The sequence below is a fragment of the Dermochelys coriacea genome, chromosome 24 (genome assembly GCF_009764565.3).
Source record: "Dermochelys coriacea isolate rDerCor1 chromosome 24, rDerCor1.pri.v4, whole genome shotgun sequence".
NCBI lineage: Eukaryota > Metazoa > Chordata > Testudines > Dermochelyidae > Dermochelys > Dermochelys coriacea.
This window is the reverse complement of record NC_050091.1, coordinates 16,870,036-16,893,896: the sequence shown is the minus strand read 5'-3', so window position 1 is coordinate 16,893,896 and position 23,861 is coordinate 16,870,036. Positions and strand designations below refer to the sequence as shown.

Below are 23,861 nucleotides of genomic sequence, written 5' to 3'. Positions count from 1 at the left end.
TGTATCATTTTTGTAGCTGAAGTTATGAATATTGGCTCTATACTGTCTGTATTTCAAACTTATGCTATGCTTCTGGGTGACACCCCAGACAAGTTAGTGTTAGCTCTGCCTAGCCTGCTTGATGGCCCATTAAGGACCATCAGCTATACACCTGACCCACTGAGAGAAGGCAGATATGCCTTGTGACTCAGCAAAGTATGCAGGGACTTGCCCATGTGACTCCAAACTCCATTTTGCTGTAATTTTCCACAGTAAGAACAAAGCGGGGTTCTTACGCCAGGAAGAGACTATAAAAGGCTGATCTCAACTCCACCTTGTCTTCAGTCCTGCTTCTTGCCTCTGGAGGGACTTTGCTACAAATGGAAGCTCTAAACAAAGGACTGAAAGACCCATCCCAGCTGTGGATGTTCTCCAGAGACTTGATTTGAACCTGCAGTTTATTCCATCACTGCTACAAGCCTGAACCAAGAACTTTGCCATTACTGTATGTAATTGATTCTATTTAACTGATTCTAGCTCTCATCTATATCTTGTTCCTTTTATGAATAAACCTTTAGATTTTAGATTCTAAAGGATTGGCAACAGTGTGATTTGTGGGTAAGATCTGATTTGTATATTGACCTGGGTCTGGGGCGTGGTCCTTTGGGATCGAGAGAACCTTTTTTCTTTTACTGGGGTATTGGTTTTCATAACCATTTGTCCCCATAACGAGTGGCACTGGTGGAGATACTGGGAAACCGGAGTGTCTAAGGGAATTGCTTGTGTGACTTGTAGTTAGCCAGTGGGGTGAGACCAAAGTCCTCTCTGTCTGTCTGGTTTGGTTTGCCTTAGAGGTGGAAAATCCCCAGCCTTGGGCTGTAACTGCCCTGCTTGAAGCAATTGGTCCTGAACTGGCACTCTCAGTTGGGTCCACTGTTCCCTCTAAGTTGTGCATGTGTGCATGCGCACACAGATCCTAAACACCATGCACACGGCAAAAAAAACAAACAAAAAACAAAAGGTAATCTAACACGCCTTGCCTTATTTACTTACTCTTTTTGTAATATCAGAGACTTGTACAGGATGGTTTATAAGAGAAGGAGGTTTTTTTTTTTTTTTTTGACTTGATGTTTTTCTAGTTTCCCCCAGAGAACACACCACAAAGCTTTCCCCCCCCAAGATTTGAAAGTATCTTCTTTCCCCATTGGTCCCTTTGGTCAGGTGCCAACCAGGTTATTTGAGCTTCTGAACCCCTTACAGGTAAGGAGGAATTCTAGGCTACCCTTAGCTGTATGGTTATGACGCACCCCCTTGACTAATGACGTGATGGCACTTACGGGGAGGGCGCAAAGAGCGCCAACCAAGCCGGAGCACAGCTGTGGAAGAGCACTATGACTGATGTAAGTCAACAAAGGTCACGTGTAGCGCTGGGGAGGCGGCGTTTGGCTGGGCGGGCCTGGGTGGGTGGCCAGGAGGGGTGATGGTAGCAGCGTGGGGTTCGCCATGTGACACAATTACAACAACTTTGTGCAGCTGCTGGGGAAGTAACAAATACACCCTGTGTGGGTGGGCCAGGGGGACCCTATCACCAGGGGTGGCAGGTTTGTAGAAATTTTGGTGGTGCCCAGAACCTGCCCCTGCCCAATCTCCGCCCAACAAACTCCGCTCCCCCACCTGCCAAGGCCCTGGGAGGGAGTTTGGGTGGGGGAGATCTGGAGTGCAGGCCCTAGGCTGGGGCAGGGGATTGGGGTGCAGGCTCTGGGAGGGAGTTTGGGGATGAGAGGGGGTGCAGGTTCTGGGGAGGGAGTTTGGGGATGGGAGGGGGTGCAGAGGTAAGAGGTGTGGGGTGAGGGCTGTGGGAATGTGGCTGCAAATGAGGGGTTTGGGTGTGGGAGGGGCTCAGGGTGAGAGTAGGAGTGTGGGTGGTGAGGGCTCTGTCTGGGGCTGGGGTGTTTGGGGTGCTGGAGGGGCTCAGGACTGGGGTAGAGGGTTGAGGGTGCGGTGGGGGAATGAGGGCTCTGGCTGGGACTGGAGATGAGCGGATTGTGGTGTTGGAGGGGGCTCAGGGCTGGGGTTGAGGGTGCGGTGGGGGGGCTGAAAGCTCTGGCTGGGGGTGTGGGCTCTGGGGTGGGGCAGGGCTGGGGATGAGTTTGGGGTGCAGGCAGGCTGCTCTGGGACAGGGGCCAGACAGGAGGACTCCCCCCAGCCCTTTCCCTGCCAGCAGCAGCGACCTCTGAGGGAGGAGACCCCCTCCCCCCTCCCAGCAGCACACTCACCCCCACCACTGTCACTGCATGTGCTCTTAGGGTCCCTCTCAGGTCCAGGAATCTCCCTCACCTCCCCCATGGCGTGCACCTCCTCCCCGGCTGTTGCCCCTGCCTGTAGCCTCACTGGGGGCGAGGGATGGGGCTGCCCCTTGCCCAGAGTGGGGCAGGAGCGGGGACTGCGGGCAGGGGGCCCTGTGCTGGTGGAGGGTCCCGCTGGAAAAGGGAAGGGTCTGAGGTGGAAGGGCAGGCTCAGGGTCAGTCTGCCCAGGCAGTCGAGGGGCGGCACTAGGACCCTGCGGCAGCAGTTGCTGCAGGGAGGCAGCATGGAGCCTCATGGAAGAGGCAGAGATGCTCTGCTCCAGGACCTGGGGAGGTGTGTGGGGGAGCAAGAGGGGGTTGGGGGAGGTGCAGGGGGGCGGCAGGTGGGGCCGGGGGGGGGACACCCGGCCCTAAATATTGGTGGAGCTGGGCCCCTGGGCCGACTCCACTCACCCCGCGCTGCTGGGGCCAGGAGCGCAGCAACGATGTAAACCCGGCTCCGCCGCCATCGCTGCCTGCAACCGCTGCAGCCCCCTCCTCTTCCTCATCCCCCAGCCCCCTAAGCCTCCAGTGGGGCAGGAGGGAGGAGCAGCCTTTCCAGCCGGAACTCAGGGCATTAGGGGGTGCCTGGTACAACCCCATGCACATGCCTATGGCTGGAGGACGGCTGGATCACCCCTAAAGCCAGCATATCCTTGACTCTCTCTCCAGGTCCTGGGCTGTTTCAGTGACCTGGAACGGGGAGCATCTTACAAGAGGGGGAGCTCCTGTCTCCACATGGCGGACAGCCAGGTTAGTGAGCCCAGGCCAGTTGGAGAACAGCTGCTTGTAAGAGCCCAGCACCTCTCAGATCTCGCCTGCTGGGCAGGGGTTAGCAGGTCAGAGAGGGGAACTGATTCAGTGAAGGGCCGGCCAACTCCTCCCACGGGCCACGCACAGTCAGTAACAAATTCTCCCTGTCAAAGTAGGGCTTCATCATGTTGACTTGGTGAGCCCAGTTAGACAGTTCCACTGCATAGTTCACCTCATTCTGCTGTTTGATGAGCTTAAAGGGCCCATCCCAGGTAGCTTGTAGTTTGTTCTTTCTCACGGGAATGAGAACCATCGCCTGGTCCCCGGTGGTGTAGGAGCAGGCATGCACTGAGCGGTCGTACCAGACCTGCTTACCTTGGACTTACCTCAGCGAACTTTTCCCGGAAGGTCAGGACATACTCCACCACTGATTCTCCATCAGGGGAGGCCTTCCCCTCCCACTGGTCCCTCATCAGGTCCGGGGTCATCTCACTCTCCTCTCATACAGCAACTCAAAAGGAGAGAATCCAGTTGATTCCTGGGGCACTTCCCAGTACGCGAAAAGCAGTTGAGGTAAATATTTTTCCCAGTCCTGTGGGTGCTGGTTCATAAAGGTTTTTAGCATCATCTTTAGGGTCCCATTGAACCTCTCCACCATCCCGTTGGACAGAGGGTGATATGCCAAGGCCCAAATGTGTCAGACCACACACTTCTCCCACAAGCACCGGAGCAGAGTTGACATGAAATTGGAGCCCTGGTCTGCAAGGACCTCCTTGGGGAACCCCACTCTGCTGAAAATGGTCAGCACCGTGTCTGCCAGAGTATCTGCCTTGATAGAGGACAAGGCCACTGCCTTGGGATAGCGAGTAGCAAAATCTACCACCACCAGAATGTATTTTTCCCTGCAAGTTGCCTTGCTGAGGGCTCCCACTATGTCCATGGCCACCTTCTGGAAAGGCTCCTCTGTGATGGGCAGGGGCCCCAAAGCTGCTTTCCCCTTGTCCCAGGCCTTCCCCACCCTCTGGCAGGGGTTGCAGGACTTGCAGTACTGCTGGACGGCATCAAAGACTTCGGGCCAGTAAAAGTTCTTTAGCAGCCTCTGCCTGGGGCACTGGATCCCCTGGTGTCCCAATAGAGGGGTATCGTGGGCCAGGTACAGAAGCCTGCGGCGGTACTTCTGGGGGACCACCTGATCCCCCACAGTTCCACTTCCCCTTGGGGAGCCATTCCTGGTACAGGAATCCCGTCTCCCACAGAAATCTTTCCTGGCAGTCTTCCCTCAGGAGTTTCGCCTGCTGTGGCCAGCAAGTTCCCTCAGCTTTTCTAAGGAGGGATCCTTCCACAGCTCAGCCTGGAATTCAGCGGCTGGGGAAAGGAATGGGGACCTGCTCCATCTCAGTGGCTGGGTCTGAGGCTGCAGCCCCAAGTCCTGTCCCCAGTGGCTGCTTTCCTGCTGGGGTAGGAACCTGTGTCCCCAGCAGGGCACCGCCCCCCGGTGTCAGGGCAGAGTGCCCTTTGCTTGCCCTGGCTAGGGGTGATGACTAGGGTGCTCTGGGGGCTGCCCGGCCAATCTGCCAGGTCACCCTCCCATCAGCACCTCGATTGGCAACTGATGGTGCACTCCTATGTCTTTGGGCCCCTCCTTGGCCCCCCATTTCAGATGTACCCTCGCCACAGGTACCTTCAATGGGGGCCCGCACACGCCCGTCAGGGTCAGGTAGGTCTTGGGCAACACCTGGTCTGGGGCCACCATCTTGGTCCGGGCCAGCGTCACCTTAGCACCCATGTCCCAGTACTGAGTGATCTGCTTCCCATCCACCTCCAGGTGAATGAGGCACTTGCTCCTCGGGGGCCATTCTGTGCCCACCCTGTAGACTGAACTTTGAATCCAGAACATCAAGTCTACCGGAGGAGCTGGCCTGGGAGACTCCTCCCTCTTGGGCCATGGCTAAACTGCCAGCCCCTCCTGCCTGGGGAGCCAGCCCGTCCTCCAGCTGGGCTCCCACCCAGTTAACCCTTTGAGGGCTCGGTTTGCTCATCCTGTCCCTGAGCTTTTGGCACTGGGCCCATCTGTGGCCCCTCTGCCCACAGTAATTACACCTCAGGTCCCTTTGGTCCCCTGGGGCCAGTCGGTCAGCTCAGCTATTGGCTGTGTCTCTTGGGAGGGATTTATCTGACTCCCTTCAGAGAAGCCTCTGCACCCCTCCCTTTCTGCACTGGTGTGGGCCTGTCCCTCTGGGATTCCATTCCATGTCCCGACCTGCTAGCTACAAACTCGTTAGCCAGCAGCCCTGTGCGGCGCAGGTCCTTCAGCCTCTTGTCCACCAGCCACATCCTCAGGTCAGGGGGACAGAGTTCATACAGTTGTTCCAGCCCCACCAGTTCAATCACCTCCTCCTTCGTCTGCCCAGTCCCATTCACCCACTTGCAAGTGTATTCCCCCATCAACGTGACCCGTTCCAGATTGGTCATCCCCTAGGTCTTCTGCACACCCCGGAACCTTTTTTTGTATGCCTCAGGGGTCAGCTCAAACTTGCGCAGTAGGGCTTTTTTGAACAGTTCAGTCCCCCTGCTTCCACCTCATCCATCTGGCTGAACATCTCTATGGTCTTGGGACCCAGTAAGGGAGTGAGATGCTGAAGCCTGTCTGCAGGGCCAACCTGGTGCACGTTGCAGGCCTTCTGAAAGACTGTGAGGAAGGCGTCTCTTATCATCCCCTTCCTTAAACTGAGGCAGCACTTTTATATCAGAGTTTCCTGTGGGCCTATCCCCACTCACCACGGCTGGGGTCTCTCTCCTTCTCAGCTCTGCCATCGCTGGTTCATGCTGCCTCTGTCTCTCATGGTCCTTCAGCTCTTTCAGTTTCAGTTCCAGTTCCAACTCCAACCATCTCAGCTCCACCAACGGGGAACTCGGTTGGGAAGATCCCCTGTTGGTCGGGTAGGGGGATCCTGGGGTTACCTGGATGCTTTCAGCCCCTCCCATGGCCACAGTTGGGTCAGTGAGTGGGGTGACCCCTGGGGCTGCCTGGCTGTTTCCAGCCTCTCTCACAGCCCCAGCTAGGTCAGGAACCAGCTCCTTAGAGCAATCATTCTCTTCCAACTGAGCAATCATCTGTGCCTTGGTGACTCTTCCAATGCGCAGCCCTCTCTCTCTTCACAGCTCTACAATGTCCTTCTTAAGGAGATGGTTATAGGCCAGGGATGGGCAAACTTTGTGGCCTAAGGGCCGCATCGGGTTTCAGAAATTGTATGGAGGGCCGGTTAGGGGAGGCTATGCTTCCCCAAACAGCCAGGCATGGCCTGGCCCCTGCCCCCTATCCAACCCCCTCTGCTTCTTGCCTCTGATGGCCCCCCGGGACTCCTGCATGTTCTGCTGGAGAGCTGCACTTTACAGGGATGGCTCTTGCTTGTCTGGTGATTTACAATGTCACAGAGACCTGACAATGTGGGCTACAGACTCTAGACGTGAGATTCGTGCAGGTAGCAACCCACAAGCCTTCAGTAAAATCCAAACACTAAACCCTTTGTTATAACTCTAATACCTGGTGTACCAATATACCCACAGCTGAGCCAGGATGGTTCCAGCTCTGCCTTTGTCAGTGGTCGGTTGAGAGATGAGACCCTGGGAATGAGCTGGACTTGGTCTGCCAGCGTCAGACACCGGTGCCCAGGTAGTGGATGTGCGTGGTACCTAGGCCATGCTCGGCACATTAGCTGGGATGCCTGGTGTCCAGGCCATGCTCAGCACTGCTGTGTGGGAAGCATGGCTGCCTGTCTGGCTTTGTGGGCTGTCTGTCTGGCTCTGTGGGCTGTATCTGGTGTCCTTCTTTCCAAGCTCTGGCTGGTATTGAGGCATGGTGGAGGTTGGTGCTTGTCCCAGCTTCCTATGTATGGGGGAGGACACAGCGTGCCAGGTACTCAGGGAATGGGAGGATGCTCTGACAAGCCAGGGGCCGAGTCAGGGGCGGGTGGCTGGTACAGGCTGGATCCAGGGCAGTGTGTGGTGGGATTCTGGGGAGGGGTCGGCCTGGCCTGTCAGTTGACTTGGGACCAGCGAGAGCCAGTGCTGAGCTTGCCTGGGTTACCCTTGGCAAGACCATGGACACCTAGGTCAGTTTCTCGCTCCAAGTGTAACCAGCCCTTTTTGACCTGTGTGCAGGCTGTCCCAGGGACTGTGTAAAGCACTCAGGCCTGTCTGCCAATCCTCCCTGCTGGTCATTGGGACAGACCACAAGCAAACCCCCTGGAGTCAATGGAAAGATGCCCTCTCAGCTCACTGGGTGTGCCCTGGGTGCCAAGACCTGGAGATGGTGGGGAGCAGGAGGCAGGTGGGCTTAGGGTCAGATCTTGCCTGGGGTATCTTATTTAGGGCCATGCTACGTTAGGACCTACCCAGCACAGCTTCCGTAAAAGGGAATCACAGCCCCCTGCTCTGCTAGACTGGCTCAAGCATGTCAGTAACATGACTGGCTATAGAGCCAGAGGTCCTTGGAGAACCTCAACTGTTGCCCAAAGGCCTGTGGTCAGGGCTATTGTATTTCAAAAGCAAGTTGAATGACAGAGCCGCTACACCCAGCAATCTTTTACTTGGTTCTATGGATACCAATGAGGCACCTTCTTGGCAGTATTCAAATTACATAAACCCTACAGCTACAACACTAGCTTTTCGCAAAAGCTGACCCTCCATAGATGAACAGTACCCAGTTTGCTGTGAGTTCAGAGCTGTTTAGAACTCGATTGCTTCACATTGCCTTCTCCACAGACAAAGCCAAGCAGCTGCTCTGGCAGAGTCAAACACTGACTGGGGTGTTGGGCCATTGTCACCACCCTTGGCTGCCTGCAAGAGCTGGTATCAGACTACATAGTTCGGCATAGCAGAGCTGAGACCCAGCAAAGAACTTGCCCAAAGGAGAACAACTAATTGTGTGTGGGGTAAATCACAGCTCCCTCGTGCTGCCCTGTGCACTGTACTAACCAGCCTGGGGACGTGGGGCCTGCACCATGGACATATACAGCACATATTTCCAGCCACAGAGCAGTGACACCGAGTAGCCAGTTCTGGTAACACTCAGTGTACTTCCCCAAATTGCTGCTGCAAGACTGAATGGCCAGTTAAGAATGTCACTGACTCTTCATGGGAAACACAGTCTGTGCAATACCCGGACTGGCCACGAGGTGTCACCACAGCTGAATGGGAAACACAGTCTGTGCAATACCCGGACTGGCCACCCAGTGTCACTGCTGCGCCATGCGAAACACACTGCAGTACCCTGCAGAAGAGTTGGGAGCTCTTGGAAGCGTTCTCAGTGGAGAATTCAGAGATGAAGTGCAGTTCATGACTGAGGGCAAAAGAAACAGAAGTTACTTGTTATCTGAGGGGGCACAAAGGCACTAGAGAACAGTCAAAGTGCTGTTACTAGCTCAAAATGCTCTTCTCAGGCAAGGGAACTGTTCACGACATTGGGCTGAATTCACTGAATTCTTTCAGATTCAAAAAGAAGAGACTTTTCTTTCCATAAAAGTCAGAAGGCTCCTTTTAAACCATTTGAAAATGTTTTCATCAACCCTTTTGGAAAAAAAAAACATTTGACAAGATCTTACTAGGAATTTGAAAACAATTTTTTAAAAAAGAAAATGAAAGCAAAAGTGACAAACCTTGGACAACTATCTGAAACAAACTTAAAAACATAAAGTTTTTATGTTGAGAACGCCCGTCCAATATAAAGTATTCTTTTTCCTCTGATTTTTGCCTGCTCCCTGTATTTGAGCTTTGAAACTCTAACTGAAGTTGAACTTTTGCCTTCTATTTACTAGACTTACTGCTGTGTGTTTCAGGTTTAACTCCATCGCAGAGAGATGTCTTGCTGCTCACCCTGTGGGGAGGCACTCCCCAAGCCATATCTTAACAGCACCATCGACGCATGTGCTACAGGGTGTGGCGGCTCCAGGGTGGTGAGCTACCTTTCTCCCGCAATGGTGACATTCCGGGGAGCCGCTCTCACTTCTTACACTCAGAACATTTATTTTTTGTTACTATCTAATGCAAAATAAGTATCTTGAATGGTTGCAAAGAGATCTTGACTGTGAAACGCCACAGCGGCCAGGAAGAACATCTTGTGTGAACTTTATCACTTCGGGCGAGTGATTGGTTGCAGCTCCTAGTGAAAGACTGGGGAGACATTCTTTCTACACTGCAGTATTTCTCATTTCATTGAAGTTTATGTTGCATCATAGTATTGACATTCTGGTTTTCTGTTGTCTCCCATTCATTACATTTTCATATCCCTAAGGCTTGTATACCAAGTTAAGACAAAGTATCCCCAAGTTTTGCTACCTCCATTTCTGAATGCCTGACAACATCTTTGGCCCTGATTTCTACCCAGCAATGTTGAGATCCTCCATCTTCCTTTGGCTTCAGGTTGAGTTTCAATATTCTGCATTTTGGGAACATGAGGTGTTCCACATGTTAAACAAAAAAGTAAGTCACAGCTTTTCACACACTCATGAAAAGTTCTGCCACATTCTTTTTCGTAATGCCCGGCTGTAAGAGTTGTTAAAACATTTTGAAAGAAAATGAAGTTTTCATAAACATAAAATTACCTTAACACATAACAAATAAACAAATTAGTAAAGCCCAGGTTCAATGTCTTAAAAGCTGACTAACTGAGAGACCAGTAAAGAAGTTGTCAAACACAAACGATCATCAGAAGCAATGTTTCAGCTGGGAGTCTGGAGGCATTGGTACCTGCTCTGACATTAGTTGTATTTTTAAATCCATGTTTTCCTTGACAGTTATTTCTTTAACCAATTCAGAAAACCTCCGAGCACAGGGAATTACACAACAGGCCGAATTAGCCTCTTTCAGGTTTTATCCCTCCTTAGAGTTAGACAATGTTTTTTAATATGCAACCTGAATCTTCCTTGCTGCAAAGTCAGATGATTCCATCTTGTCCTATGAGAACAAATGAAGACCTTCTAATCGGAGAGAAAACAATTGATAAATACTCTTTGAGTAGAGTTTTGAACGAGTTTTCCATCCACGGTATAGTACTTCTATTTAGACTACCAACCTCAGTTTGCTTATGAGGATGTCTTGTGAGACTTCCTAAAATAAAAATGTCTTGTCCAAAAGCCTTCCTAAAATAAAAACATCATGTCTACTGCTTCTCCCCATGCACTAGGCCAATATCCCTGTCAAAGGAAGAAATTATTTTGGTTTTGCACTATTTGTCGTTGAGAAATCCGTGTTGGCTATTACTTATCAGCTTATTACAGGCTTACAAACTATGTAATAATTTGTTTCAGTATCTCTCTCAGTATCATAGTTAATTTATAAGTCTATAATTTTTTGGGGGGGTCCTACTTTTTCCACCTTTTCAAAGATGAGCACTAAGTTTGCCCTTCTGTAGTCCTCTGGGATGTCACCACCTTCCATAAGGTCTCCAAGACAATCGTTAATCTTTCAGAGAGTGCTGCAGCTAGTTCCCTAAGTACACTAGCGTGAATCAGGCCCTGCTCACTTGAATACATCTAATTTAGCTAAGTATTCTATGCTAGACCTGGTAGACTGGGTCAATTCAAACAAAACAAATTTTATTGCTGCTAAATGGAAGATCATATATGTAGGGACAAGGAAGGGAGTCCATACCTACACAATGGAGAACAAAGCAAAGTTTGATGGGTCAGAATGCACCAGTAGCGCAACATGAGCTCACAATGTGATGCTGTGTAAAAAGGACCCATGTTATCCTTGGATGTATACATCGGTGAATTATTAGTAGGTGTCTGAAACTGATTTTACTTAGGTATCTGCCATTGCTGATACCAGGATTAGCATACTGCGGCCGGGTTTGAGAAACAGAAAATTTGTAGAGGGCGCAGAGTGATGTGAGGGTTGGAAAAAACACCTTAGTCTCACTAAGTCAAGGAGCTCAACATACGTAGTTTACTAAAAAAGAAATAAATGAAGAAATTGAGAGGTGACAAAGTAACTTGATTACAGTTCATAGGAATATAATTATGATGGGAAAAGTAATGTTAGAATTTTAGTGTGGCAGGGAAAGTCAAAATAAAAACTAGATCAACCAAGAAGTTAAAATCATATAAATTTAATTTAGCAATTGGGTGCAAAGCTAACATCACATGGTACCAAGATAAACCCTTAGAAAAATGTTTCGACCTTTGGTATAGGAATAGTCACAGAACAAGGTATAAGCCGAATATTACTAGCAGGAGTCATAGTCACACACCCCCTCTGCTCATGTTTTCATTTGTCAACATGACACTGAGCTGGGTGAAATATGGATCATGAAATGGGTTCAAGAAGTCCTTTCTTGTGAAACTCCACAGCTACGAGAAAGAAAGAAGACCGATGTGTGTGAAATGCATGACCTTGGAGTGAGTGATGGTTATAGCCATAAAGAAGCCTTGGGAAGATATTTTTCTACTCTGTAACTCTATATTCGATTTCCTCTTTGCAGTAAAAATTATGTTGCATCATATTATTGCCTTTCTGGTTTTTGTCTTACCCTCCCACCAGTCGTTTTACTTTTATACATCAAGGCCTTCTAGCCAGTGAGACAATTTTTAGTGCCTCCAGTTTTGGGTGCCTAAGATGACACAGCTTGTGTCCCAATACCCCTTGTGGTGTGCTGATCAGGTGCAGCTCCCATTCTGTTCAGGTGGCACACAGTCATGAGCAATCATAGAATCATAGAATCATAGAATATCAGGGTTGGAAGGGACCCCAGAAGGTCATCTAGTCCAACCCCCTGCTCAAAGCAGGACCAAGTCCCAGTTAAATCATCCTAGCCAGGGCTTTGTCAAGCCTGACCTTAAAAACCTCTAAGGAAGGAGATTCTACCACCTCCCTAGGTAACGCATTCCAGTGTTTCACCACCCTCTTAGTGAAAAAGTTTTTCCTAATATCCAATCTAAACCTCCCCCATTGCAACTTGAGACCATTACTCCTCGTTCTGTCATCTGCTACCATTGAGAACAGTCTAGAGCCATCCTCTTTGAAACCCCCTTTCAGGTAGTTGAAAGCAGCTATCAAATCCCCCCTCATTCTTCTCTTCTGCAGACTAAACAATCCCAGCTCCCTCAGCCTCTCCTCATAAGTCATGTGCTCTAGACCCCTAATCATTTTTGTTGCCCTTCGCTGTACTCTTTCCAATTTATCCACATCCTTCTTGTAGTGTGGGGCCCAAAACTGGACACAGTACTCCAGATGAGGCCTCACCAGTGTCGAATAGAGGGGAACGATCACGTCCCTCGATCTGCTCGCTATGCCCCTACTTATACATCCCAAAATGCCATTGGCCTTCTTGGCAACAAGGGCACACTGCTGACTCATATCCAGCTTCTCGTCCACTGTCACCCCTAGGTCCTTTTCCGCAGAACTGCTGCCGAGCCATTCGGTCCCTAGTCTGTAGCGGTGCATTGGATTCTTCCATCCTAAGTGCAGGACCCTGCACTTATCCTTATTGAACCTCATTAGATTTCTTTTGGCCCAATCTTCCAATTTGTCTAGGTCCTTCTGTATCCTATCCCTCCCCTCCAGCGTATCTACCACTCCTCCCAGTTTACTATCATCCGCAAATTTGCTGAGAGTGCAATCCACACCATCCTCCAGATCATTTATGAAGATATTGAACAAAACGGGCCCCAGGACCGACCCCTGGGGCACTCCACTTGACACCGGCTGCCAACTAGACATGGAGCCATTGATCACTACCCGTTGAGCCCGACAATCTAGCCAGCTTTCTACCCACCTTATAGTGCATTCATCCAGCCCATACTTCCTTAACTTGCTGACAAGAATGCTGTGGGAGACCGTGTCAAAAGCTTTGCTAAAGTCAAGAAACAATACATCCACTGCTTTCCCTTCATCCACAGAACCAGTAATCTCATCATAAAAGGCGATTAGATTAGTCAGGCATGACCTTCCCTTGGTGAATCCATGCTGACTGTTCCTGATCACTTTCCTCTCCTCTAAGTGCTTCAGGATTGATTCTTTGAGGACCTGCTCCATGATTTTTCCAGGGACTGAGGTGAGGCTGACCGGCCTGTAGTTCCCAGGATCCTCCTTCTTCCCTTTTTTAAAGATGGGCACTACATTAGCCTTTTTCCAGTCATCCGGGACTTCCCCCGTTCGCCACGAGTTTTCAAAGATAATGGCCAAGGGCTCTGCAATCACAGCCGCCAATTCCCTCAGCACTCTCGGATGCAATTCGTCCGGCCCCATGGACTTGTGCACGTCCAGCTTTTCTAAATAGTCCCTAACCACCTCTATCTCTACAGAGGGCTGGCCATCTCTTCCCCATTTTGTGTTGCCCAGCACAGCAGTCTGGGAGCTGACCTTGTTAGTGAAAACAGAGGCAAAAAAAGCATTGAGTACATTAGCTTTTTCCACATCCTCTGTCACTAGCTTGCCTCCCTCATTCAGTAAGGGGCCCACACTTTCCTTGGCTTTCTTCTTGTTGCCAACATACCTGAAGAAACCCTTCTTGTTACTCTTGACATCTCTTGCTAGCTGCAGCTCCAGGTGCGATTTGGCCCTCCTGATATCTTTCCTACATGCCCGAGCAATATTTTTATACTCTTCCCTGGTCATATGTCCAACCTTCCACTTCTTGTAAGCTTCTTTTTTATGTTTAAGATCCGCTAGGATTTCACCATTAAGCCAAGCTGGTCGCCTGCCATATTTACTATTCTTTCGACTCATCGGGATGGTTTGTCCCTGTAACCTCAACAGGGATTCCTTGAAATACAGCCAGCTCTCCTGGACTCCCTTCCCTTTCATGTTAGTCCCCCAGGGGATCCTGGCCATCTGTTCCCTGAGGGAGTCAAAGTCTGCTTTCCTGAAGTCCAGGGTCCGTATCCTGCTGCTTACCTTTCTTCCCTGCGTCAGGATCCTGAACTCAACCAACTCATGGTCACTGCCTCCCAGATTCCCATCCACTTTTGCTTCCCCCACTAATTCTACCCGGTTTGTGAGCAGCAGGTCAAGAAAAGCGCTCCCCCTAGTTGGCTCCCCTAGCACTTGCACCAGGAAATTGTCCCCTACGCTTTCCAAAAACTTCCTGGATTGTCTATGCACCGCTGTATTGCTCTCCCAGCAGATATCAGGAAAATTAAAGTCACCCATGAGAATCAGGGCATGCGATCTAGTAGCTTCCGTGAGTTGCCGGAAGAAAGCCTCATCCACCTCATCCCCCTGGTCCGGTGGTCTATAGCAGACTCCCACCATGACATCACTCTTGTTGCACACACTTCTAAACTTAATCCAGAGACACTCAGGTTTTTCCACAGTTTCGTACCGGAGCTCTGAGCAGTCATACTGCTCCCTTACATACAGTGCTACTCCCCCACCTTTTCTGCCCTGCCTGTCCTTCCTGAACAGTTTATAACCATCCATGACTGTACTCCAGTCATGTGAGTTATCCCACCAAGTCTCTGTTATTCCAATCACGTCATAATTCCTTGACATCACCAGGACCTCCAGTTCTCCCTGCTTGTTTCCAAGGCTTTGTGCATTTGTATATAAGCACTTGAGATAACCTGTTGATCGCCCCTCATTCCCAGTATGAGGCAGGAGCCCTCCCCTCACAGACATTCCTGCCTGTGCTTCCTCCCGGTATCCCGCTTTCCCACTTACCTCAGGGCTTTGGTCTCCTTCCCCCGGTGAACCTAGTTTAAAGCCCTCCTCACTAGGTTAGCCAGCCTGCTGGCAAAGATGTTCTTCCCTCTCTTCGTAAGATGGAGCCCGTCTCCGCCCAGCACTCCTCCTTCATGGAACACCATCCCATGGTCAAAGAATCCAAAGCCTTCTCTCCGACACCACCTGCGTAGCCATTCGTTGACCTCCACGATTCGACGGTCCCTACCCAGGCCTTTTCCTTCCACGGGGAGGATGGACGAGAACACCACTTGCGCCTCCATCTCCTTTATCCTTCTTCCCAGAGCCACGTAGTCCGCAGTGATCCGCTCAAGGTCATTCTTGGCAGTATCATTGGTGCCCACGTGGAGAAGCAGGAAGGGGTAGCGATCCGAGGGCTTGATGAGTCTCGGCAGTCTCTCCGTCACATCACGAATCTTAGCCCCTGGCAAGCAGCAGACTTCTCGGTTTTCCCGGTCAGGGCGGCAGATAGATGACTCAGTCCCCCGGAGGAGAGAGTCCCCGACCACCACCACCCGCCTTCTCCTCTTGGGACTGGTGGTCGTGGAACCCCCAACCTCAGGACATCGCATCTCATGCCTCCCAACCAGCGGAGTCTCCTTCTGCTTTCTCCCCCCAGACATATCATCTGGTCCACTCTCCGCATTGGTACCTGTGGAGAGAACATGAAAGCGGTTAGTTACCTGTGTCTGTGTTACTGGAACCCGGACATTCCGCTTACCTCTTCTGGAGGTCACATGTTGCCAAGCTTCTTCACTGGCCTCTTGGCTCCTCTGTGCAACCTGCTCTATATCTTTAGAGCTTTGTGCCCCTAGAAGGCTATCCTGAGTTTGGTCCAGAAAATCCTCAGTCTCTCGTATACAACGCAGGGTCGTTACCTGTTGCTCCAGACCTTCAATCTTCTCTTCCAATATGGAGACCAGCTTGCACTTTGTACAGACAAAGTCGCTTCTGTCCTGTGGAAGAAAGACAAACATGGCACATCCAGTGCAGGTCACAACAGCTGAACCCCCCCCTTCCATATCACCTACCTACTATGAGCTTACAATTACAATTCTCATGTAACTGCCATTAATAACAACTGGTGAGAGACCTGAGGTCCAGCAGCAGCAGCCTTCCACATGCAGCCCTAACCTTGTGTGAAACCATGTCATTAGCATTCTGGAATCAGACTTTCCAAATCTTGAATTATGTTTAATTTAGAGCCTTGGCATTAGATAGCATATATAATAACATAAGAGCCATAAATGATTCAGTTCTTAATTAATATTGGGATCTGAAGTTGAAAGGCTCATTGCTGAATTGCATCAACAACTCAAGTCATTAATGCTACTGTATTAGTCTGGTTTTTGGTTCCTGTATCGTGTATCTCAAAGCAGAGTGAGCACTTGTCCCTGACAATCTAGCTATAAGGCTGTATACTGTACTCTAGAGCAGTCTGAGAGTCAGATGGACTTACCCCACGTTTTTCAAATTTGGAGGGGCTACAAACTAGCCTCTTTGATGGTATTAACAAATAATGGAGAATGAATGTTGTCTAACTAAGGGGAGTGAAGCAGACACCTCTGCAGAGTCGCTCACATCTTCCTTTGAAGGAGCTGGCATTGGTACTGTCGGGGACAGGAGACTGGGCTAGATGGACTGTTGGTGTGATTGAGTACAGTAATGACTATGCTCCTGTGTTCCAGTGGATAGGGCTGTGGCACAGGTTTGACTATTCTGGAGCTAGCTGATTCCTTTTAAATGAAATGTATGACCAGAGAGTTCAGTCTCACCTTCCCAGAAAAATATTACGTACGCTTAAAGCGGCAAGGTGATGTGAAGAAGTGATCACTATGCTGGAAGTATGGTATTTATCAGTTTTAATCACTGTGTGACATTTATAGATTTGTAAATTCCAAGGACAAATATGGCCATTATGAAAATTTAGTCCGATCTCTTGCATTACACAGGCTCAGGAAACCTCCCTAACATAATTACTAGAGCATAACATTTTAGGCAAACATCAAATCTTGATGTAAACATTGTCAGGGCTGGAGAATATACCACAACCCTTGTTAAATTAATAGAATTCCAGCAGCAGTGGCACCAGCGACAAATACAGAGGTTCAAAAACACTCTCTAATCCTACTTAAGAGTCTCCTGTATATGCACGAGCAAAAAGCCACAGCCTGCCTCTGCAAGCTCATGTTTAGTTGATCATCCATCATAACCCCAATTTGTTTTCAGAGTCTCGACGTCCCAGGATTGACTGCCCCATCCTTTAAGTATGAGCTCAGATGTGCACATTTATATATTATATATTTAGTCCTATTATAGTACATATTATTTGCTTACATGCAGTTTATCAAGTGAGGCTGCTCCTTCTACAACAGATTGTTCTGCAGCATCTACCACTTCCCAGAAGGTAAAGACCTCTCTCATGTCCATTTACAATCACATATTGCGATTTATGGAGTAGCCAGCCTTTGTGCTATGTTTATTTTATAATATTCTAATTTTTTAATCAGAATGCAATATTCTACCAAATCAAGTGTCTTAAAGAAGTAGGTATATTACGTCAACACTATTACCTTTACTAGCCAAGGTTGTAATCTTATCAAAAAGGATATCAAGTAAGTTTGAAAGAATTTATTTTCCGTAAACCTGTCGTGATGGGCATTAACATTTAGTTCTTTATTAATCAACTCTTCTATCAATTTGCCCAGGCTCGATGTCAGACCGAGAGGCCCATGTTACCCAGGTTGTGCTGCTCATCCTTATCAAATATTGGTACACCTTTGGCTTTCTTCCGCGGTGTTCCAAGACATTAAAGATAAACAATAATGAGGCAACGAGCTTCTCAGCCAGTTCTTTTAAAGATCGTGGATACAAGTCATTCAGCTGTGTTGATTAAAAATGTCTGCTTTGGTAGTTGCTGTTTGATGGAAGTGTGATGGAATAGTTCTGTTTGTTTTTTTCCCCAGCAACAGAACAGAAATATTTATTGAACACATCTTACAATTCTAGCATTTCCATCTAGTAATAGACCACCACTGCTAGAATTCTTTTTCTTTAAAAAAGTCCTGATTGGCCTTAATTCTTCTGGCCTGAGATTCATCTATGACAAATCACCTCCCGCTGCTGTGCTTCAGGTTCCTTATTGGTAGCCTAGGAATAAAAACAATGACCATAGCCAAAGGGGAGTCTGATTAGGAATTATTGAAGCGTTCTGCAGCAATATGAATACAGAACAAGAATGTATCAATTTTAAGTAGAATTCATAGAATCACAGAAATTTATTTACAGAAGTCATTAAATACAGCTGAGGAAGGACCAATTAAACCAAGGCTGACATGGCTGACATGATGGTGATTTCACTGTCTTCATTGGATGTCTATTGCAGAGCTTAAATATGATTATATTTGAAAGTGTTTCTTAATATTTAACCTACATCTCTATTGCTGCCCATTAAACCCATTTATTAGTGTCCCATGTATAGTGGCCAGAGATCAGTTGCTCCCTGTTTTCTTTATAACAGCCCTTAACATATTTGAAAACTATCTTCAGGTTCCCGCCCCGCCTTCTTTTTCCTAGACTAAATATGCCCAGGTTTTTAATTTTTCTCCTCGGTCAGGCTTTCTAAACTTCTTATCGTTTTTGCTGGTTTCCTCTAGACTCTAATTTGTCCACACCGTTTCTAAACTTGTCACCCAGAGGTGGACACAGTATTCCAGTTGAAGCCTCACCGCTGACATGCAGACCCAGATAATGACATCCTGTGTCTAATATTTAAGATTTTATTGTCTTAATACACAAAAGAATGATATTCGCCTCTTTCGCAGCTTCATTGCGTTGTTGACTCATTTTCATGTTTATATAACTATAACCCCATGTCGTTTTCTGCAGTACCACCCATCCAATTATTTCACATCTTGTAGTCATGTGTTTAACCTTTTCTTCCCAAGTAAAGTACTTTGCACTGATATATATTGACTTTTATCTTGTACAATTCAGACCAATTCTTCCATTTCTCAAGGTCTTTTTTGTGAAGGTCATTCTATTTGAAAGTCTAATCCTGTCGTCCAAAATTCTTGCAAACTATCCCAGTTTGGTGTCATCCACAAATTTTGCAAGCATACATGCTACTCCATTATCCAAGTAATGACTCCATTGAAAAGTGTACCCTGCAGGACCACTCTAGATACGCCCTCCCAGTGTGATTTTATATTTACTCTTTGAGCGCTCTCTTTCGTGAATGCACTTTATACTAATTTAACCTAGACTGTGTTTCCCTAGTTTGCTCATGAGAATATCGTGGGAATATGTCCAAAACCTTGCCAAGGTCAAGATATAGCACATCTACTTCTTCGCCCCATCCACTAGCCCAGTACCTTGGTCAAAAAAGGAAATTAGGTTAGTTTGGCATGATTGGACCAAAATAAATTTGATGAGGTTCAACCAAGACAAATGCAAAATCCAGCACTTAGGAGCGAAGACACCCATGGACTGCTACATGCTAGGGATCGACTGCCTAAGTGGCAGTTTTGCAGAAAAAGACCTGGGGATTACAGTGGATGAGAAGCTGGATATGAGTCAACAGTGTGCCCTCATTGCCAAGAAGGCCAACGGCACATTGGGCTGTATTAGTAGGAGCATTACAAGCAGATCAAGGAAACTGCTTATTCCCCTATATTCGACGCAGGTTGGGCCACACCCGGAGTATTGCATCCACTTTTGGGCCCTACACTGTCGAAAAGATGAGAGTCCAGCGGAGGGTCTAAGGCACATGATTTACAAGGAGAGGCTGAGGGAACTGGGATTATTTAGTCTGCAGAAGAGAAGAGTGAGGGGGGATTTGCTAGCAGTCTTCAATTACCTGAAGGCGGGGTTCCCAAGAGGATGGAGTTCGGCTGTTTTCAGTGGTTGCAGAAGGAGCAATGATCTGAAGTTGTAGTGGGGGAGGTTTAGGTTGGGGATATTAGGAAAAACTTTTTCAGTAGGAGGGTGGTGAAGCACTGGAATGGGTTATTTGTAGGAATGGGTTATTTGTAGGTATATAGTAGGTCGATATACCTGGGGCTGCTATCCTCCCTCCGCCGCCCCCTATCGCCCCAGCATTCAGGTCAAACCCATCAGGAGCCCCGTAGGGGGTCCGCACCCTGTCTGCCCGTCTCGGTGGGCCACGGGGCTGTACCAAGGGCCCCGTCGGGGAGTAACCAGACCATAACCCCAGCCCCCCATGCGCTGCGAGAGGAGTTGCGGGAGTTTCTAGAAGACGTCCGTGGCTCCCGCAACAAAGTCCAGCTTGCCCTCCAGCGATGGGGTGACTTTAATCAAATCCTCTGGGCCGAAAGGGCCCTCATGGGGGAGGGTAAAAGGACCGGGAGGCAGGGCGCCGCGGCCTACCAGCGGGTCCGCCTCTTCCGTGACTCCTTACTCACCTAGGCGGTAGGTCATGGACTGCTGCGCGGCCCACCGGGAGCCACGAGCATCCCTACCGGCGAGGATCCCCCCGCAAGCCCTCCTCATGGCACCTCTTACCATCGCAACATTGAACACCCGCAGCTGTAGGATGGGTCTCTGCAGGTCCCAGGTGCTCTCCTTCCTTCGAGAGGGGAGGTACTCTGTGGTTTTCCTGCAGGAGACCCATACAGATCCGACCGCCGAAGACAGCTGGCGGCTGGATTGGGGGGACAGGGTCTACTTTAGCCATCTCACAGTTCGTACGGCTGGAGTGGCGACCCTGTTCTCCCCTGACCTACGGCCCGAGGTGCTGGGGGTTGCCGAGGCTGTGCCGGGTCCCCTGCTGCACCTCCGGGTCCACATGGAGGGGCTCATAGTCAACCTCGTCAAAATCTATGCCCGGGCAGCAAGCCCGGAGCGGCTGCAATTCTGTCAGCAGGCGTCCGCCTTCCTCGGCACCTTGGATCCTCAGGAGTGCCTGGTCCTGGGAGGGGACTTTAACATCACCCTTGAGGAGCGGGACCGCTCGGGGACCGAGCAGAGCCCGGCCGCCGCCGCCGTCCTCCAGGAGATAGTCGAACACCACTCCCTGGTGGACGTCTGGCGCGACCACCACCCGGATGACACTTCCACGTTCACCTTTGTCCGGGTGGAGGCCCATCGGTCGCGCCACTCCCGGTTGGACCGCATTTATTTATCACGCTTTCATCTTTCACGAGCCCACTCCTCCAGCATCCGGCCGGCCCCATTTTCTGACCATCATTTAGCACCGTGATGGCCTCCCTCTGCGTGGAGAGGCCGGGGCCGGCCTATTGGCATTTTAACAACAGCTTGCTGGAGAATGTGGGCTTCGTGGCGTCCTTCTGGGAGTTCTGGCTGGCCTGGCGAGGGCAGCAGCGTGCCTTTCCCTCGGCGTGGCGGTGGTGGGACCTAGGGAAGGTGCACACCTGGCTCATCTGCCGTGACTACACCCGGAGCACCGAGACCAGCTAGAGCTGCCTCTCACTCTGGCCGAGTTCTCGGAAGCCCTCCGTCGAATGTCCACCAATAAATCTCTGGGCATGGACGGGCGGACCGTGGAGTTCTACTGCGTGTTCTGGGATGTCCTCGGCCCAGACCTAGTTACCGTCTGGGCCGAGTCTTTGCAGAGCGGCGTCCTCCCTCTTTCGTGCAGTTGAGTCGTGCTCGCCTTATTGCCGAAGAAGGGGAACCTCTGCGATTTACGAAATTTGCGTTCTGTCTCGCTCCTCAGCACGGACTACAAAGTGTTGGCAAAAGCAATCTCGCTGCGGCTAGGGTCCGTGCTGGCGGACGTGGTCCACCCAGACCAGACGTACACTGTCCCAGGCCGCAGCATCTTCGACAACCTATATCTGGTCCGGGACCTTTTGGAACTCGGGTGTAGGGATGGTCTGTCGTTCGCCCTCCTGTCTTTAGATCAGGAGAAGGCATTCGACAGGGTGGATCACGGGTATCTCCTGAGCACTCTGCAAGCGTTTGGCTTCGGACCCAGTTTGTGGGTTTTCTCTGGGCACTGTACGCCTCCGCAGAGTGTTTGGTCAGGCTCAACTGGACCCTGACCGAACCAGTCAGCTTCGGGCGAGGAGTACGGCAGGGGTGCCCCCTCTCGGGCCAGCTGTATGCTCTGGCGATCGAGCCTTTCCTCTGTCTCCTCCGAAGGAGGTTGACAGGGTTGGTGCTGTGGGAGCCGGAGCTGCGGCTGGTCCTGTCGGCGTACACTGATGACGTGCTCCTCGTGGTCCAGGACCCGGGCAACTTGGCGCGGGTGGAGGCTTGCCAGGCCATCAACTCGGCAGCCTCCTCCGTGCGGGTCAACTGGGTCAAGAGCTCTGGCTTGGTGGTAGGGGACTGACGGCAGGCGAGCTCCCTCCCACCCACGCTTCAGGCCATCCGGTGGAGCACGGGTCCGCTGCTCTATCTGGGCGTTTACCTTTCTGCCACGCATCCCTCTCTGCCGGAGAACTGGCAGAATTTAGAGGGCGGGGTGACAGAGCGGCTCCGGAAATGGACAGGACTACTCCGGTGCCTCTCCCTTCGAGGGAGAGCGCTAGTGCTTAATCAACTAGTCCTGTCCATGCTCTGGTGCCGGCTCAACACCCTGATCCCGGCCCCGGGTTTCCTGGCCAACCTCCGGACATCGATTCTGGAGTTCTTTTGGTCAGGACTGCACTGGGTCCCTGTAGGGGTTCTCCACCTACCCCTGGAGAAACAGCGTGTTTATGTTCAAAAGATCCTAGAATTTGGCAGAAAGAAAAAAGAGGAGACAGAGGAGCAGTCCAGTTCTCCTGCAGCCTCAGAGGGAGAGATGCTTCACCCCAGAGTTATCAGCATTTGGATGCATATGATCTGTACGGCAAAACTTGCCAACTTTCTGAAGGAATGGGACTGCTGAACAGCAAGGTGTTGGAACCCCAATGGTCCCTGGCAACCTCAGCTTCTGAAAAGAAAAGGCCAAGGATTCATTAGTGCTTAAATTCTTGATACACAGGGAGACCTGTGGGATTCTCACACACTGTCTATGTAGTGATTCATTCGGCAGGACATGTGCTGGCCATGTTCTTTAGGCTAAGAGTATAAATGTACAAACATTCTGACCTCCTGGTCCAACAAGATCATCTAAGTGAAGCTCAAAGTCTTCCATTTGTTCTACCAGGGAAACAAACTTTTATGGATGGTTAGGGTCACCATATTTCAAGTTCACAAATAAAGGACACTTCCGTGGGGGCATGGGGGGTGGGAGCTGGAGAAGGGTTCAGTTGAGGGGTGCTGGAGGAGGTATTTGGGGGTTCTGGAGGGGTGTATGTGTACTGGGAGGGTTATTTAGGGGGTGTTGGATGGGGTATTTGGGGGTGCTGGAGGATTGTGTGAGTACTGGGAGGGGGCATTTTGGGGGAGCTGCTAGGGGTGTGTATGGGGAGGTGAGGGGGCTTTTTGGGTTGCTAGGGCAGTGTGTGTGTATTGGTGGGCATTTGAGGGGTGCTGCAGGGGACATTTGGGGGTACTGGAGGGTGGGTGTGTGTGTGTGTGTGTGTGTGTATGTGTGTACTGGGAGGGGGTAGTTGGGAGAATGGGAGGGGGAGTGTGTATGGGGAGGGGGTTTTGGGGGTGCTGTTGAGGTGTGCATATATTGGGACTGGAGGAGGCATTTGGGGGCACTGGAGAGGTTACCTGAGCTTAACTCAAGGTGGGGACCGTGTTGCATTTCCTGTCATGGTGGTAGGGTGCCTGGCACAGGCCCAGGACTCAGCACCATCTCATCAGTCAGTGCCTCCCTGCAGGTGTCTCCCCGCCAGGGCCTGTCCCTGTCACCCCTCCCAGCTGGAATCTCAGGCACCGCAGTGGGCATGTGAACTGTCCAAGAGGTGCTTGGTGCCTCCGCTTACTTGGTGGGCCAGGCCAGGCCAGGGCAGGTGAGATCTGGCAGCCACAGATGCAGGGAGGGACCAATCAGGGAGTGGAGATGGCTCTTTCTGAGCTGCAAAGTTTACTCTGCTTGAAAAATCCCAGACATTTCCACTTGGATGGAGGGCAGACTACCAAAAAGGAGGCCAGGAAATTCCAGATATATGGTACTCCTGCGGATGGTTCACCTTTGAAAACATTTGACTTGTCAAAGCTTTCAGCTCACCTTACGAG

General features: G+C 50.2%; 2 long non-coding RNA genes across 2 annotated transcripts; both read left to right on the top strand.

Annotated features, from left to right (window-relative positions):
- The first annotated feature begins 1,359 nt into the window (after positions 1-1,359).
- LOC122457392 lies at positions 1,360-23,672 on the top strand. Its single transcript, XR_006276914.1, has 3 exons — positions 1,360-1,443; positions 19,624-19,628; positions 23,662-23,672. It is a non-coding gene; the product is annotated as an uncharacterized LOC122457392 (long non-coding RNA).
- On the top strand, positions 2,554-11,756 carry LOC119847859. The gene is made up of 3 exons (XR_005290171.2): positions 2,554-2,619; positions 2,997-3,077; positions 8,915-11,756. It is a non-coding gene; the product is annotated as an uncharacterized LOC119847859 (long non-coding RNA).
- Positions 23,673-23,861: the final 189 nt, after the last annotated feature.